Here is a 12,326-nt window from a genome sequence, read left to right as displayed (position 1 = left end):
AATTTTTTTAAACTACTCACACAGTATGAATTTCTTATAAGTTTTTTAAGTACTTTATTATTAAAAAGTTTATAGGGGAAATCATTATTTTCTTGTAATATGTATACACAATAAAAACCCATGGAATTAAAAATAGTTTTTTTTTATTACTAATTATTTTTTCTTGACTCTAAATAATTAATGATCATTAAAGATAAAAATGCGGTTTTAAAAATTTAAGCGAGTATGAAGTCCATTATCTAGCTTTAAATTAATTCTTTATTAAATGTCAAATCCATTCTCATTTCATATCAAAAGTTTATACCAATCAATGCTAATTAAGCAATGCATTTTTTTTTCGGATTACTCTTAGCAGTTGATTCATTCTTTTTTTTTAAAGATATTTTTAAAAATGCATTTTTCCTAATATATACAATTGGATAGTAAAAAATCTTTAATGTATTGTAATGTCAATTGTGAAAGATTTATCCGACATACTATAGAATTATTTTCAAGCCATTTGTAATCGAAAGTTATTTTAAGGAATAAACCAAGCTCAGTTATATTTTTGTTTCTGATTGCATTTAGTGCAAACCGAATTTTCAGGTATTTCTATATCTATAAACAAATACAATTTTAAATTCAGTTTTACTTCGTTGTAGTAACGTATGTTGTTATAGTAATTCATCAACCAATCTTACATTCCAGTTAAAATTAAGTGATGTTAAATTATAGTTACATTTTTAATGCATATGGGAATAACAACTAATTATTGCCTGTCGTGAATATTTAAAAAAAATAATTTCAAAATTTCATTCTAAACTATGAAATTTAATGATTCGATGATTTGCTGAATGCCTTAGAAATTTTTGCTGTTAAAGTGAAAACTGCTATTTCATTGATGGTCAAAAACACTCTTTGAGTATAAATTTATTGCATAATGCAATATCTATTATGCATAAAATGTTTATTTTATTTTATTTTTATTTGAAAAAAGTAACTGGGGATATTTTTTTAGTCAAATATTAAGGATATTATTAAATTTGATTATTTTTCATTAAACTTTTAACTTCTTAAATACTTTTGTTTCATTGACTTTATTGTATTAAAACAAGGTGCCAAATTTTAAGCATAAAAAGTATTTTTAGAACTTTTTCAGTACCGTTATGCTAACTTCAGAAAGTTTGAGAAGACTTACAATATTTAATCGAGTTCAATCAAACACACTTCAAAGAAACAAAAAGAAAATGAATTAGTTACTTCATAAATAAGAAAATTTCTTTCATATAGGCTAGCTTGCAGAAAGTAGAATCTCATTTCTTTCTGAAGAAATGCTAGGGTGCAGACCTGAAATTCGTGAAGGTCGTTTGATTATGCAATGTCACACAGTCCAGACCATAATCCTCTAACCTCCTTAGTGTCCCAGTTCCACGATGTTGGAGGTAAGGTACCGGTTCCATGGTTTTCCCTATACTTAAACTCAGTGAGTATCATTGGTCAGTCTGTATTTATTTTGTATGTACCTGCATCTAATAATCAATTTACCAGATCCAATTGATGGCTTCACTTTTTGTCTTGAGTTTTATAAAAGCGCCTTAACATTGTAAGGAATATATATAGCTCTGACAAATCAATTGGATTTATCTTCGTATTACGCTTTTACTAACTCATAGCAATGTAAAAATATAGTTCGAGTTAGAAGACTTTTTCTGAAATATTGACATACTTCGCTTATAATTTAGTAAGTTTTAAATATAAAGGCTGATTTCCCTCCTTCAAAGCTATGCAAAATGCTCACTGTATTGTAAATTGGCATATGACGCATTCATATTTTGTATAAAAGTTAAAGATGATTTGATATTATTGCTTGCTGCTCTTGACTTCAATTTTGCTGCTTGCTTTTTCAATCATTTGATCATTTTTTTCCTTAAATTAATGCATTTTCTATAAATTATCTTTATAATTTTTTTTAAGAAATTAAGTGATACATTTTTTTTCATATGTGAATCATATGAAAAAACTCACGATCATTTTTTTTTCTAATAAAGTTTTGAATTGCTGCGAAATCATCTTACCGTTACTCACTATGTGCTGAAATCTTTGCATCCAGCAAACAGACTTTTCTGATTATACGACAGAGAATTTAAATCTCTATGCTAGATTGTTTAGTGGAACTGTCAAGTCTAGATCATTTCATAAATGACAACATGCATATACAGACAAGGATTTAGAAGAATATCTTGAAATAGAAGATATTTAGAAGAGGAATGAACAACAAGATCTCTGAATTTGAATAGCGTGGACCATATTTGGAATGCATTTGGTGAACTATTTGGAGAGTTTTGCTTTGCAGTCAGGGTGGCCATACATCATCTTATAACCTCCAGAAGCTTTGGACAACCTTTCTTCGTTGACTACTAACTCTTGATTTCGTATTTATTTATTAAAGCAAAGGTAAGGCATTCACACAATAATTCATTGTGTGCAAAGGGGTCATGAAGGTTAAGGCTTCATGACATCGTGACCAACGTCATTTTTGAGTTTAAGTGGACAGCATTGTGCATAGGTCGCATTCATTTCCCTGACAAATTGTCATCCGTCGGTCTGAAACTGAGTGGGTTTAGGGATTAATTTATTGTACTATAGGTGATTTGACGTTTTTTCATATAAAATTTAACATAATTTAATTCACTATTTTTTAAGCTTCCAATAAAAATTTGTTTATTCCTTCACTTTTGGAATTGATTATGTATTCCTAAAGTTAAGTGTTAACCAGTAAAAATTCTAACTGTTAATTTCGGAGCATTAGTCATGAAAAATTTAAATGGAAATCGTGACTAAATGACTATAGCTTAAGTTCAAAATATATTTACCGTGCAAGCATAGGTTAAGCAAAAAAATAAAATTGCTTACGCATTGAATGTTTTGCGGATTTGTTTGCCTTATTGATGCGATTTGAAAGATAATTGCACTTCTAAAAACTTTGAAAACATATTATTAATTGTATGATTTACAGCAGCATTAAAAAAATATTTTAAGATAATTAACAAAATCATGTATTGTTATTATGTCAAAATAGAAGGGTTTAATAGGGTTATAAATATATAATAAAATGTTCCCAAAATAAAATATTTCGAAAAAAAAAAAGAAATTTATATTAAAAGCAAACATATCTATCAACACAGTTTTTAAAAATAAGTTTTCTCATCATAAAACAATCTTGTTCTTATTCTTATAAAAATGTTGTGAAATCAATTACAAGGTACAAATACAAAGTTATTGTTTTTTTCACGAATTGTTGTAATCGGCCTCTAGAAAAATTTTCACACATCTTTCATCTTTTAATTTTAAGACTAGACTGAAAATTAAAAAAAAAAAGCATTCCAAAGTAATTGCATGTTGTTGGATTTCGTTTATATATTTCTTTTCCAAGTGACATCTGGAATTCTCAGCCGATAAAATATAGGAGGAATGTTTTTTTCTTCTGGAAAAACAACTCACGTGATGCACAGTGTTCTCTAGTCAGTAAATTGTAACTGATTCATGTGTAAAGTTTTCAAAGTTCTTTTAATCATTTAACACATTTTTTGGTAAATTGCTTTTTTTTTCTTTGTACGCTTCGTTGAAATAGTAATTTTAAAAAGGAGTTAGAGCATAAATTATATGCTAGAGAGTTTCAGAATCTGATTATAACATTGCTTTTATTTTATGAAAGATTATATTTATAATTTCTTTGTTTTAAACTACTGCTTTATTAAAGTATTATGATTTATGAATTTAAATCATTTTAATATTTTTCTTTAAATTAAGTATGACCCGTTCTTAAAATGCAACACATTCCGATTTTATTTCCTGTAGTTCTTTTTTATGTAAAATTAAAATTATGCTTCGAACTTTTAGCTAGTCTGAGAATTTCAAATAATAGCTTTATATATTATCTACATAGTTTGTCCGGAAAGTTAATATCAGTGAATACTTTGCGTTGAGTGCATGCGGCCAGTTGAGAAAGTTGGTTGGAGTTTTACTTGTGAGTGCTAGGTTCTTTCAATCGTCCTCGACTATTTGGAGTGCAAAACAGACATTTTCTAAAACGACCTTCAAAAATGTCTTGTCCTACTGCATGACTTAGTATTCCAAAAAAAAAACTATAATCATCATCATCGAATAACTATGGTCAGGCACCCAGTCCCCTTTTTAGGGCTTTAATTTTTAACGGCCATGGTAGGAATGTCTCCTAGTTTTAGTCCTTTTCCGATTAAGAACGCCTGAGCATGTATGTGTGGTTGTGGTGTGGAGACCAAACTTTCTCATCACATCCATGAGATGACTTGCACAGCTGATTTACTGTGCACCTTGCCGCGTACACTCGTCTGTTGTTTTGTCAGCCACCAGGATCGAACTTAACTAACTAAAGTCCTTTTCCGATGACGTTGAGAACGCCTGAGTATGTGAGGTTGTGTGGAGACCAAAATTTCTCATCACATCCAATGAGATGACTTGCACAGCTGACTTACTGTGCACCTTGCTGCGTATACACGTCTGTTGTTTTGTCAGCCACCAGGATCGAACTGAACTAGTTAAAGTCCATTTCTGATGACGTTGAGAACACCTGAGCATGTGTGTGTGGTTGTGTGGAGACCAAAATTTCTCTTCATATCCATCAAGATGACTTGCACAGCTGATTTACCGTGCACCTTGCTGTGTATACAAGTCTGTTGTTTTGTCAGCCACCAGGATCGAACTTAACTAGCTAAAGTCCATTTCTGATGACGTTGAGAACACCTGAGCATGTGTGTGTGGCTGTGTGGAGACCAAAATTTCTCCTCAAATCCAACAAGATGACTTGCACAGCTGATTTACCGTGCACCTTGCCGCGTATACACGTCTGTTGTTTTGACAGCCACCAGGATCAAACTTAACTAGCAGGAGAACGAAACCTTTACCCACTGCTACCAAGGAGTGGCGAACAATCTTCCCCAAATGTCGTCTTTATTATGTAAAAGTTTAATAGCAAATTTGAGGAGTTTCTCACATAACTTGATGGAGATACATTAAGTGTTGTACGGAGGTTTGCACAAAATTCAAAATCAGATTTTACGAAAATGCTTGTGTTTTCTTCCCGGACAGTTGGAGATGATAGAGCAATGATTCATAAGCTATAACTATTTTTGTTACGTAAAAAATACTTAATAATCATAATATACGATCATAAAATGCAAACGTAATAATATTGAGACATCAATCATAAAGTTGAAAACAATTTCTATAGCTTAAGATTTGCATAATATAACAATAATATTTTCACAGCTTGTTATAAATTTTTCTATTCATAATATTAACGACATTACAAGCTTCCCAAAAGGTAAAAAATGGTTTTCAATAATTTTTTCTACATTCATTCAATTTAAATTTGAATTAAGCTTGAATATATCTTAACTTTTAGTTTGTAAGCAATGAATCCTATAAAAAGTTTTAAAGACACAGTAAATATAAGCTTGTTTAAAGTGATATGGAAATTGAACTGTGAAATGAAATAGCTGAAGCGACTATAATAGAAATAGTTTAAAATCAGATAGTGATGTTCCTTCGGGAAGATGAGTTTTTCAAAATTTTCATCTATCATGATTTTTTTTAATTATTTATGAATAGAAGAATGATCATTAATTACTTATGGTTTTACTTATTAAGTAATAAAAACAATTCAAATCATTAAAATATTTCGAATTGCTTATAATTACTTTAAAAAGTGCTTTGAAAACAAAAAAGATCGGAAAACAATAATTTATGCACTGAATCTGTCAAAACATGATTACTTTCAGTTTCGAAATTTCACTTCCGGTGCATTTTCACTGAAGCTAATACTTTTTCAAATGCACATATCTCGGATTAGAATCATTGTATCAGCGAAATTTTACCGCCAATTGGAAGATAAGATTCCAATTATTTTTAACAGTAAAAAATCTCAATTTCGAAAATTTAATGGAAATTCGACTTTTCAAGGTAGTGAAACACCTTAATAAATTCTGAATAAAGCAGTTGAAGGATAAAGTATGACGTTTTATCTTATTTAAACGTTAGTGATATGCATGCTATTAAAATAAAATTTTTGTCAAGAAAATTTGCGAAAGGCCTTAAATAGTAACTGGTGTTTATCGCCTCACAAGGAAGACAGAGAACATTTACAAACTTACTCTAAAAATAAGGAATAAGTTTTGAAAATTTTTTTTAGCTATTTGAAAATAATTATAATGTTAGGGATTATAATTATTTGAGAAATAAGGTTGAGTAATATAAGGTTGTGTAATTTCTTATTTTACCCCATAATATGAAGATAAATTTAACTTAAATTTAATTGGAGAGTAGTATGGTTTTATAATGTTTCTTCAATTCAAGAATAATTTTATTTAAGTAGTCTGGTATAAGAAACATGATTAAATTAGTTTATACAGTTTTCAAATCTCATTAATTTTAATTTTAGATAGTTTTCTCTTCGAAATTGCAGTAACATACCATGTTCCAATTTTAAAACAAGTTTAATATACTGTTTCGAACGCGTTTTGCATCCTTTCTTACTTAACGGTTTCTTCTTCAAAACAAAAAAACTTTTTAAATAAAATAGTGAAACTTGAGAATCTTAAATGTAGATTGAAAAGTTTCAAATATTATTCTATAACTACTATTCAAATATTCATAATTTCTAAATCAAATTTTATTTATTTGATAAACTTTCTTTTTTAAATGACAGACGAAAGACAATGCCCATTTCTCTGGTAAGAAAATCATCATTGTTGAATAAATGTTTTAAATACTTTAAAAAAAGAATTATATGTTCATTTCCTTTTTGTCTGGTAAAAACTTTATCGAAATTTTAAAACATTAAATTTTAAGAAATTTATAATTCCTAAGCCAGAAAAAATAAGCATTTTTTTCATAAATAAACATTTAACTTTAAAGTTTTGTTAATACAGTGTCAGCTAACTAACACTAAGAGAACTTTTATTGTTTGCCTTAGAATATTGCTGAATTAAATAGTATCGTATCAAATAACAAAGACACCTTGTAGCGAATATAGAAAATAAAGTTTCGTATTTAAACAAAGCAGCAATATCTTTTTAACCAAAAAAAAAGTCTAATTCTTTACTAAGAACCAATCATCTGACATAATTTTATAATCACGTTTTGCTTACCTCATTTCCTTTTAGTTTCATATAATAATTGATAATAATTGAAAATGATTGAAATTATATTCCTTTTACAAAAGCCATAAGTGATATCAATAAATAAATAAATAAAATAAATAAATGAAGTTTAGGCGAAATGTGAACAGCGCTTGTGATAAATGTAAACTCATTACAATCAATTTGCATATTTTCTACACATCATATTTCATTTCATGTGTTAGTAATTCTTGTTTTACTATGTCAAAAATTCACACTCTATTCGTTCTTGGAGACAAACGATGTTTCGTAATCATTGCCTCATTTATATATTGTTGTTTTTTATTTCATTCCATTGAAAAGTCAAACCAATTTTTGGGTTTACCACCACTAATGTTCAACTCCGTAGTCTTGTAATTTTGAACCCAATCCAGAAGACAAGGGGATCCTGGATCAAGAATTGAGAAAATTTTGCCTTCGTGGACAACTCCTTCAGGAAACTAATCCAATTTTCATTAAATGGACAGGAAAACCACGAAAACGTTCCACAGTTAGTCTTTCTACAAGGGGACTCTAAACCGTGATCCGTCTACTCCTGAGGATATATTACATCAGGACTGTGGTCAGTGCAAGCCGGATGCAGAATTCGTATTGACCAGTCACTGCAGGGATCCGAACATATATTTTTGTTTGTAAAAATCTTTTTAAATATTGTGTGTATAATTTCATCAATAATTAATAACTTAGTGCGTTTGCTTTTAGAGTGCTGCAGAGATTCCTCACAGTTTTTGCCTATCTAGAGCATACTAATATTTTAATTATTTTAATAACTTGTAAGCGACCGAAAGGAGCACGAATCTCGAAGTGATACAAAAAGAACTGCGAAAGCATTATGACTGTTGGCAAGCTACAATGAGCTGGGAGCTGTAGCTCCCTTGTTAATAATATTTCATTTGACGTTCACATGTGCATTATTTGACATTATTAAGAATTTGCATTAAAAATTTAAACAGTGTTGTTGCAATCGCAATACTGTAAGCAACCTTGCCCTTTAATTTTTATTAGTCGTACTAGGAATATATTTTTAATGTGTTTCTACCGTTTCATATAATAAATAGAAGTTTTAAATTTGAAGTAAACAATTTCTAAATTCTTCTTTATAGTTATAGTTAAGTTATAGTTACTTCTCTTATAGTTAAAATGCAAATAGTTCTGTTCTATTCTGAACACCAACTGCAGTCCTTATAGATATCCTTATAGAGTCCTTATTTTATTTACTATAATAAGAGTTCCGTTTTGATGCGTCATGAATAGAAGCTCTTTATAAAATGGATTACTAAAATGTCATTTCCGAAATATATTTGATGGGTCTTGTGAAACGTTAATTAAAATCTACATTTGAAAATGACATTTACTGCATTTGAGACTAACACTATTTCTAGTATTAAGACGTTACGTTGAAAATGTAGTATCCTATGAACTCCAGAATATGATGTTTGTAAACTGATAATAAATTACAAACATTATATTCATTTGAACGGCATACTTAGTTTATTGAGAGGTGAATACGGTAACTCTTTTATTATCAGAATTCTTATAGAAGTAGGAAGTTATAACTGGGTAATTTGGCATGAAAGTGTTTTTGGGACTGTTAATAGAGAGTTTAGCGATGGTAATTTTTATATTATTTGTTTTTATCTTTGTGCCAAAACAATGTTAATGCGGTTTAAATAATAGTTATGTTTGATGGACTTGTTCAAATTTGAAAAAATACACAGTGAGGTCATGGTCTAGGTTTAATGCCTCTGACGGGATTTTTGTAGTTCAAGCATAATATGTTTATTTTCTAATTATTATCAGTTTTTCAAAGCAATAGTTCTAACAACTTTTCAGAAGCATTCAAATTATTTTAAGTATTTTGTACTTTTTTTTAAAGAAATGCTTACACTGTTAGAGATGCCATTCAAAAATTACTGTAAAAATAACCGAATGACATCTGCACAGCCAAGTAACCGTAATATTTACGGTTAGGAACATTTCTTTAGCTTTACTTGTTTGAGGTCATTTACAACTAGTATGGTTAAAAAACTTATAAATATATGGCTTTGTTATTTACAATTAGCATAGTTTCAATACAGTAAAACGAAAGTTTAACTGGATATTGGAGTTAGGATTTTCGTTATTTTTTGGATTTAGAGTTAGATCAGTGTTTCCCAAACTTATAACTTTTGTGTACCCTTTCTAAATTTTTCGTAACGCTGTGTACCACTAATTAAAAAATGAATGCTTTTTTTCTACTAGAAAAAAAATTGCACACAAGCTTAAAATCACAACTGGCTGTTGACACCACTAATTATTAACTGCTAACTCTGCAAAAAAAATGGCCATTAGAAAAACAGGCGTAAATTTTCATAACTTGCTTTTTTTAAATAAAAAGTTTTTGAAATTTTCGTTTTGTTGCAAGATATTTCGAATAAGAACGCGTACCTCCGCTAAACTGTTCCCGTACCCCTGGGGGTACGCGTACCACACTTTGGGAAACACTGGGTTGGATTGTCGATAAGTTGTCATTTCCGAAGTAAACCGTGAAGTATGACCTGATTAGTTTATCTAGTGGTGCCATCTATTGTGAAAAATGAGAAATTCTAAGTACTGTGATACTGCTATCTATGCGAAAATGATATTTTCGTGTTCTAATAGTCCAGGTTACCGACTGAAGACTGCAGGGCACTGGAAACTCCTCATGCATTGATTTAATTAAGGAAATGTTGAGCTGCCAAAATTTTGATCTGAAACCTCATTAAGCCGATATTTTGACAGATTAGCCCTCTAGTTTAAGTTAGGTACCCAGCTGCAAGGAACTAATTGTAGCGGTTTTTAAGGTGCTTGCAAGATACTTATTACTTCAAAATTGTCACGCATCCTATGATAGAAAATAAAATAAGAACTCGTAATCCTTATCACATGGCTTGGCTTGCAGCTCTCGAAAAACCTATACTCGGTTCTCATTTGCCGTGGCCCTAGTTGGAGGGATAAAATTATGGTTGTTTCACCATATTAGGAGAAAAATATAAACGATTTTTAAACAGTTATAAAGCATCCGCTCCTTTTTATGATTCTTACGATAGAAAAAAATATAAATTCGTAATCCTTTTCACATAACTTGACTTGCAGATTTCGCAGAACTAGTGGTCCATTCTCATTTTTGAGTGTGATCTAGCATCGCCTTGTGTCGTCTTGCATTGCCATGCAAACATGTAGAGCCAGATTTGAGAAGACCATGTTGCTTTTCCCAAATAGTCTTCTATTTGGTAGGAGTGTTACAGTACCGCGTACCATTGATTGTTTCAGTTTCTAAAACTCCCATAAACAAAACTCAGGCGACTGACAGAGAAGGGATGGCCTCTACTTTGCACAGACACTGACACAGCACTGTCTGCTTAACCATGGTCGAACAATACTTAATGTTGTATGGGTGTCTTTTGCATTCAATCGCTATTTTTTTTACACTATTACTGCTCAATTTCACAGCGAAAACTAAAAGGGATTAAAATGTCATTGCACTAATCCTCACGATTTAACGATGGAACACATGGACTATTCCATCGGTATTTGTTGTGAAGATATTAAATCTTCTTCAATTATTTTTATATTTCAATAAAAATTTAAAATGCTGTTTTTATGGGCATCTGTAATATTTTCTAAGGAAAGACAATAAAATGTCCCCGTTAAATTTTTCCGTTTCAATTGAAGTCTTATATCGTATCAGTAGAATGATAAATTGCTTTCTCTTAAGTGAAAAGTTTAAAATATAATCAATTTAGTATTATTAAATGCACCAATCTATTTTAGGAACTCTTGATAAGGTACAATAAATTAATAAATTCTAATTAAAATTCTGAATAATGCATTTTACCAAAAAATTGAAAGAAGATAATTTTTTTAAAGACTAGATAAAAAATTAAAATTGAGAAATATTTTAACTAAAATTACTCAGCTGACAAAAATTCTATTAAAAGAAAACAAATTGCTTCCTAAACAGTTTACTTTCTAGAAAAGTAAGAAAACAGTGGAGTTTTAACGAAATAAGTGCATTGCTTCCATTTACTGAATGCTAAAGTAAATCGCCAAATGATAAATGTGCTGTCAAAATCAGAAGGATAGTTAAAATTCATAATCTAATTTTCTCTTGCTGCGTAAAAACGGTGATTGTTAAACTCCTCATGAAGTAAAAGAGGTTTAGTGTTTGTTTACGTAAATAAATTCTAGCATAAACTCATTATCGAAAAGTTTTAATTGAAAAGCAATTTCATTTGACTTAGTTCCCTTATCTTCAAATTATTATTTTAGTTTTCACGTTCTTCGTTTTAGTATTTTATTTTCTGCATGACTAAGGAACGCCAAGTGTCATATTGAAAATGATTAAATATTTCCATATTTTTTATTAAGAAAAAAATTCGTTCATTTTTTGGTTCTAAATGAGTTCATTTAATTCATTATTATTATAAAGAGTTCTTATTCGAATTTAAATAAATTGTTCGCTAAATAATTAGTTAAATTATTTTTGCGATGAATTGTTTGTTCAGAAAGGCATGTAGTTCTGACACTTCAGATAATTAGATTTTCATCAACCTTTATCTGATGTTTTTATAGTTATATCATGATAAGGGGAATATTATTCTGAGATAAAAATGAATACCATTGGTAAAGTAAATGATAAAAAATACAACTAGATAAGTTCTTATTGCATTGAACAATTTACAGACTTAAAACGTTATCTAGAAAAAAAAAACATTATCCGATTTGAATTTTATCTTAAATGTCATTTTAATACCATTTATGAAGTTTTAATGGATGATATTTTGAGCATTATTAAAAAAAAAATGGTTTTATTCTTTATACAATAAAATCTTTTTTCAGGTTGCGAAAGTTTTATAGTGGCAAAGTAGTTAATTTCAAATTTTTCAGAGCACTTTTTTTTTTCTTGAAGAAAAACCCCAAATATTTTTGGTTATGGATTTCAATATTATTGAATCTATTTTCCTATTAAAGAATTACGCTATTTTTAATTCCAGTCTGAATAGCATTAGTGCATATTGAAGACATTTGAATAAAACCAAAACGTATATATATATATATATATATATATATATATGTATANAAAGTAAATACCGATTTTTTTCATGTTAC

This window comes from Parasteatoda tepidariorum, chromosome 1 (assembly GCF_043381705.1).
Source record: "Parasteatoda tepidariorum isolate YZ-2023 chromosome 1, CAS_Ptep_4.0, whole genome shotgun sequence".
Taxonomy (NCBI): domain Eukaryota; kingdom Metazoa; phylum Arthropoda; class Arachnida; order Araneae; family Theridiidae; genus Parasteatoda; species Parasteatoda tepidariorum.
This window is presented reverse-complemented; position numbering follows the sequence as displayed.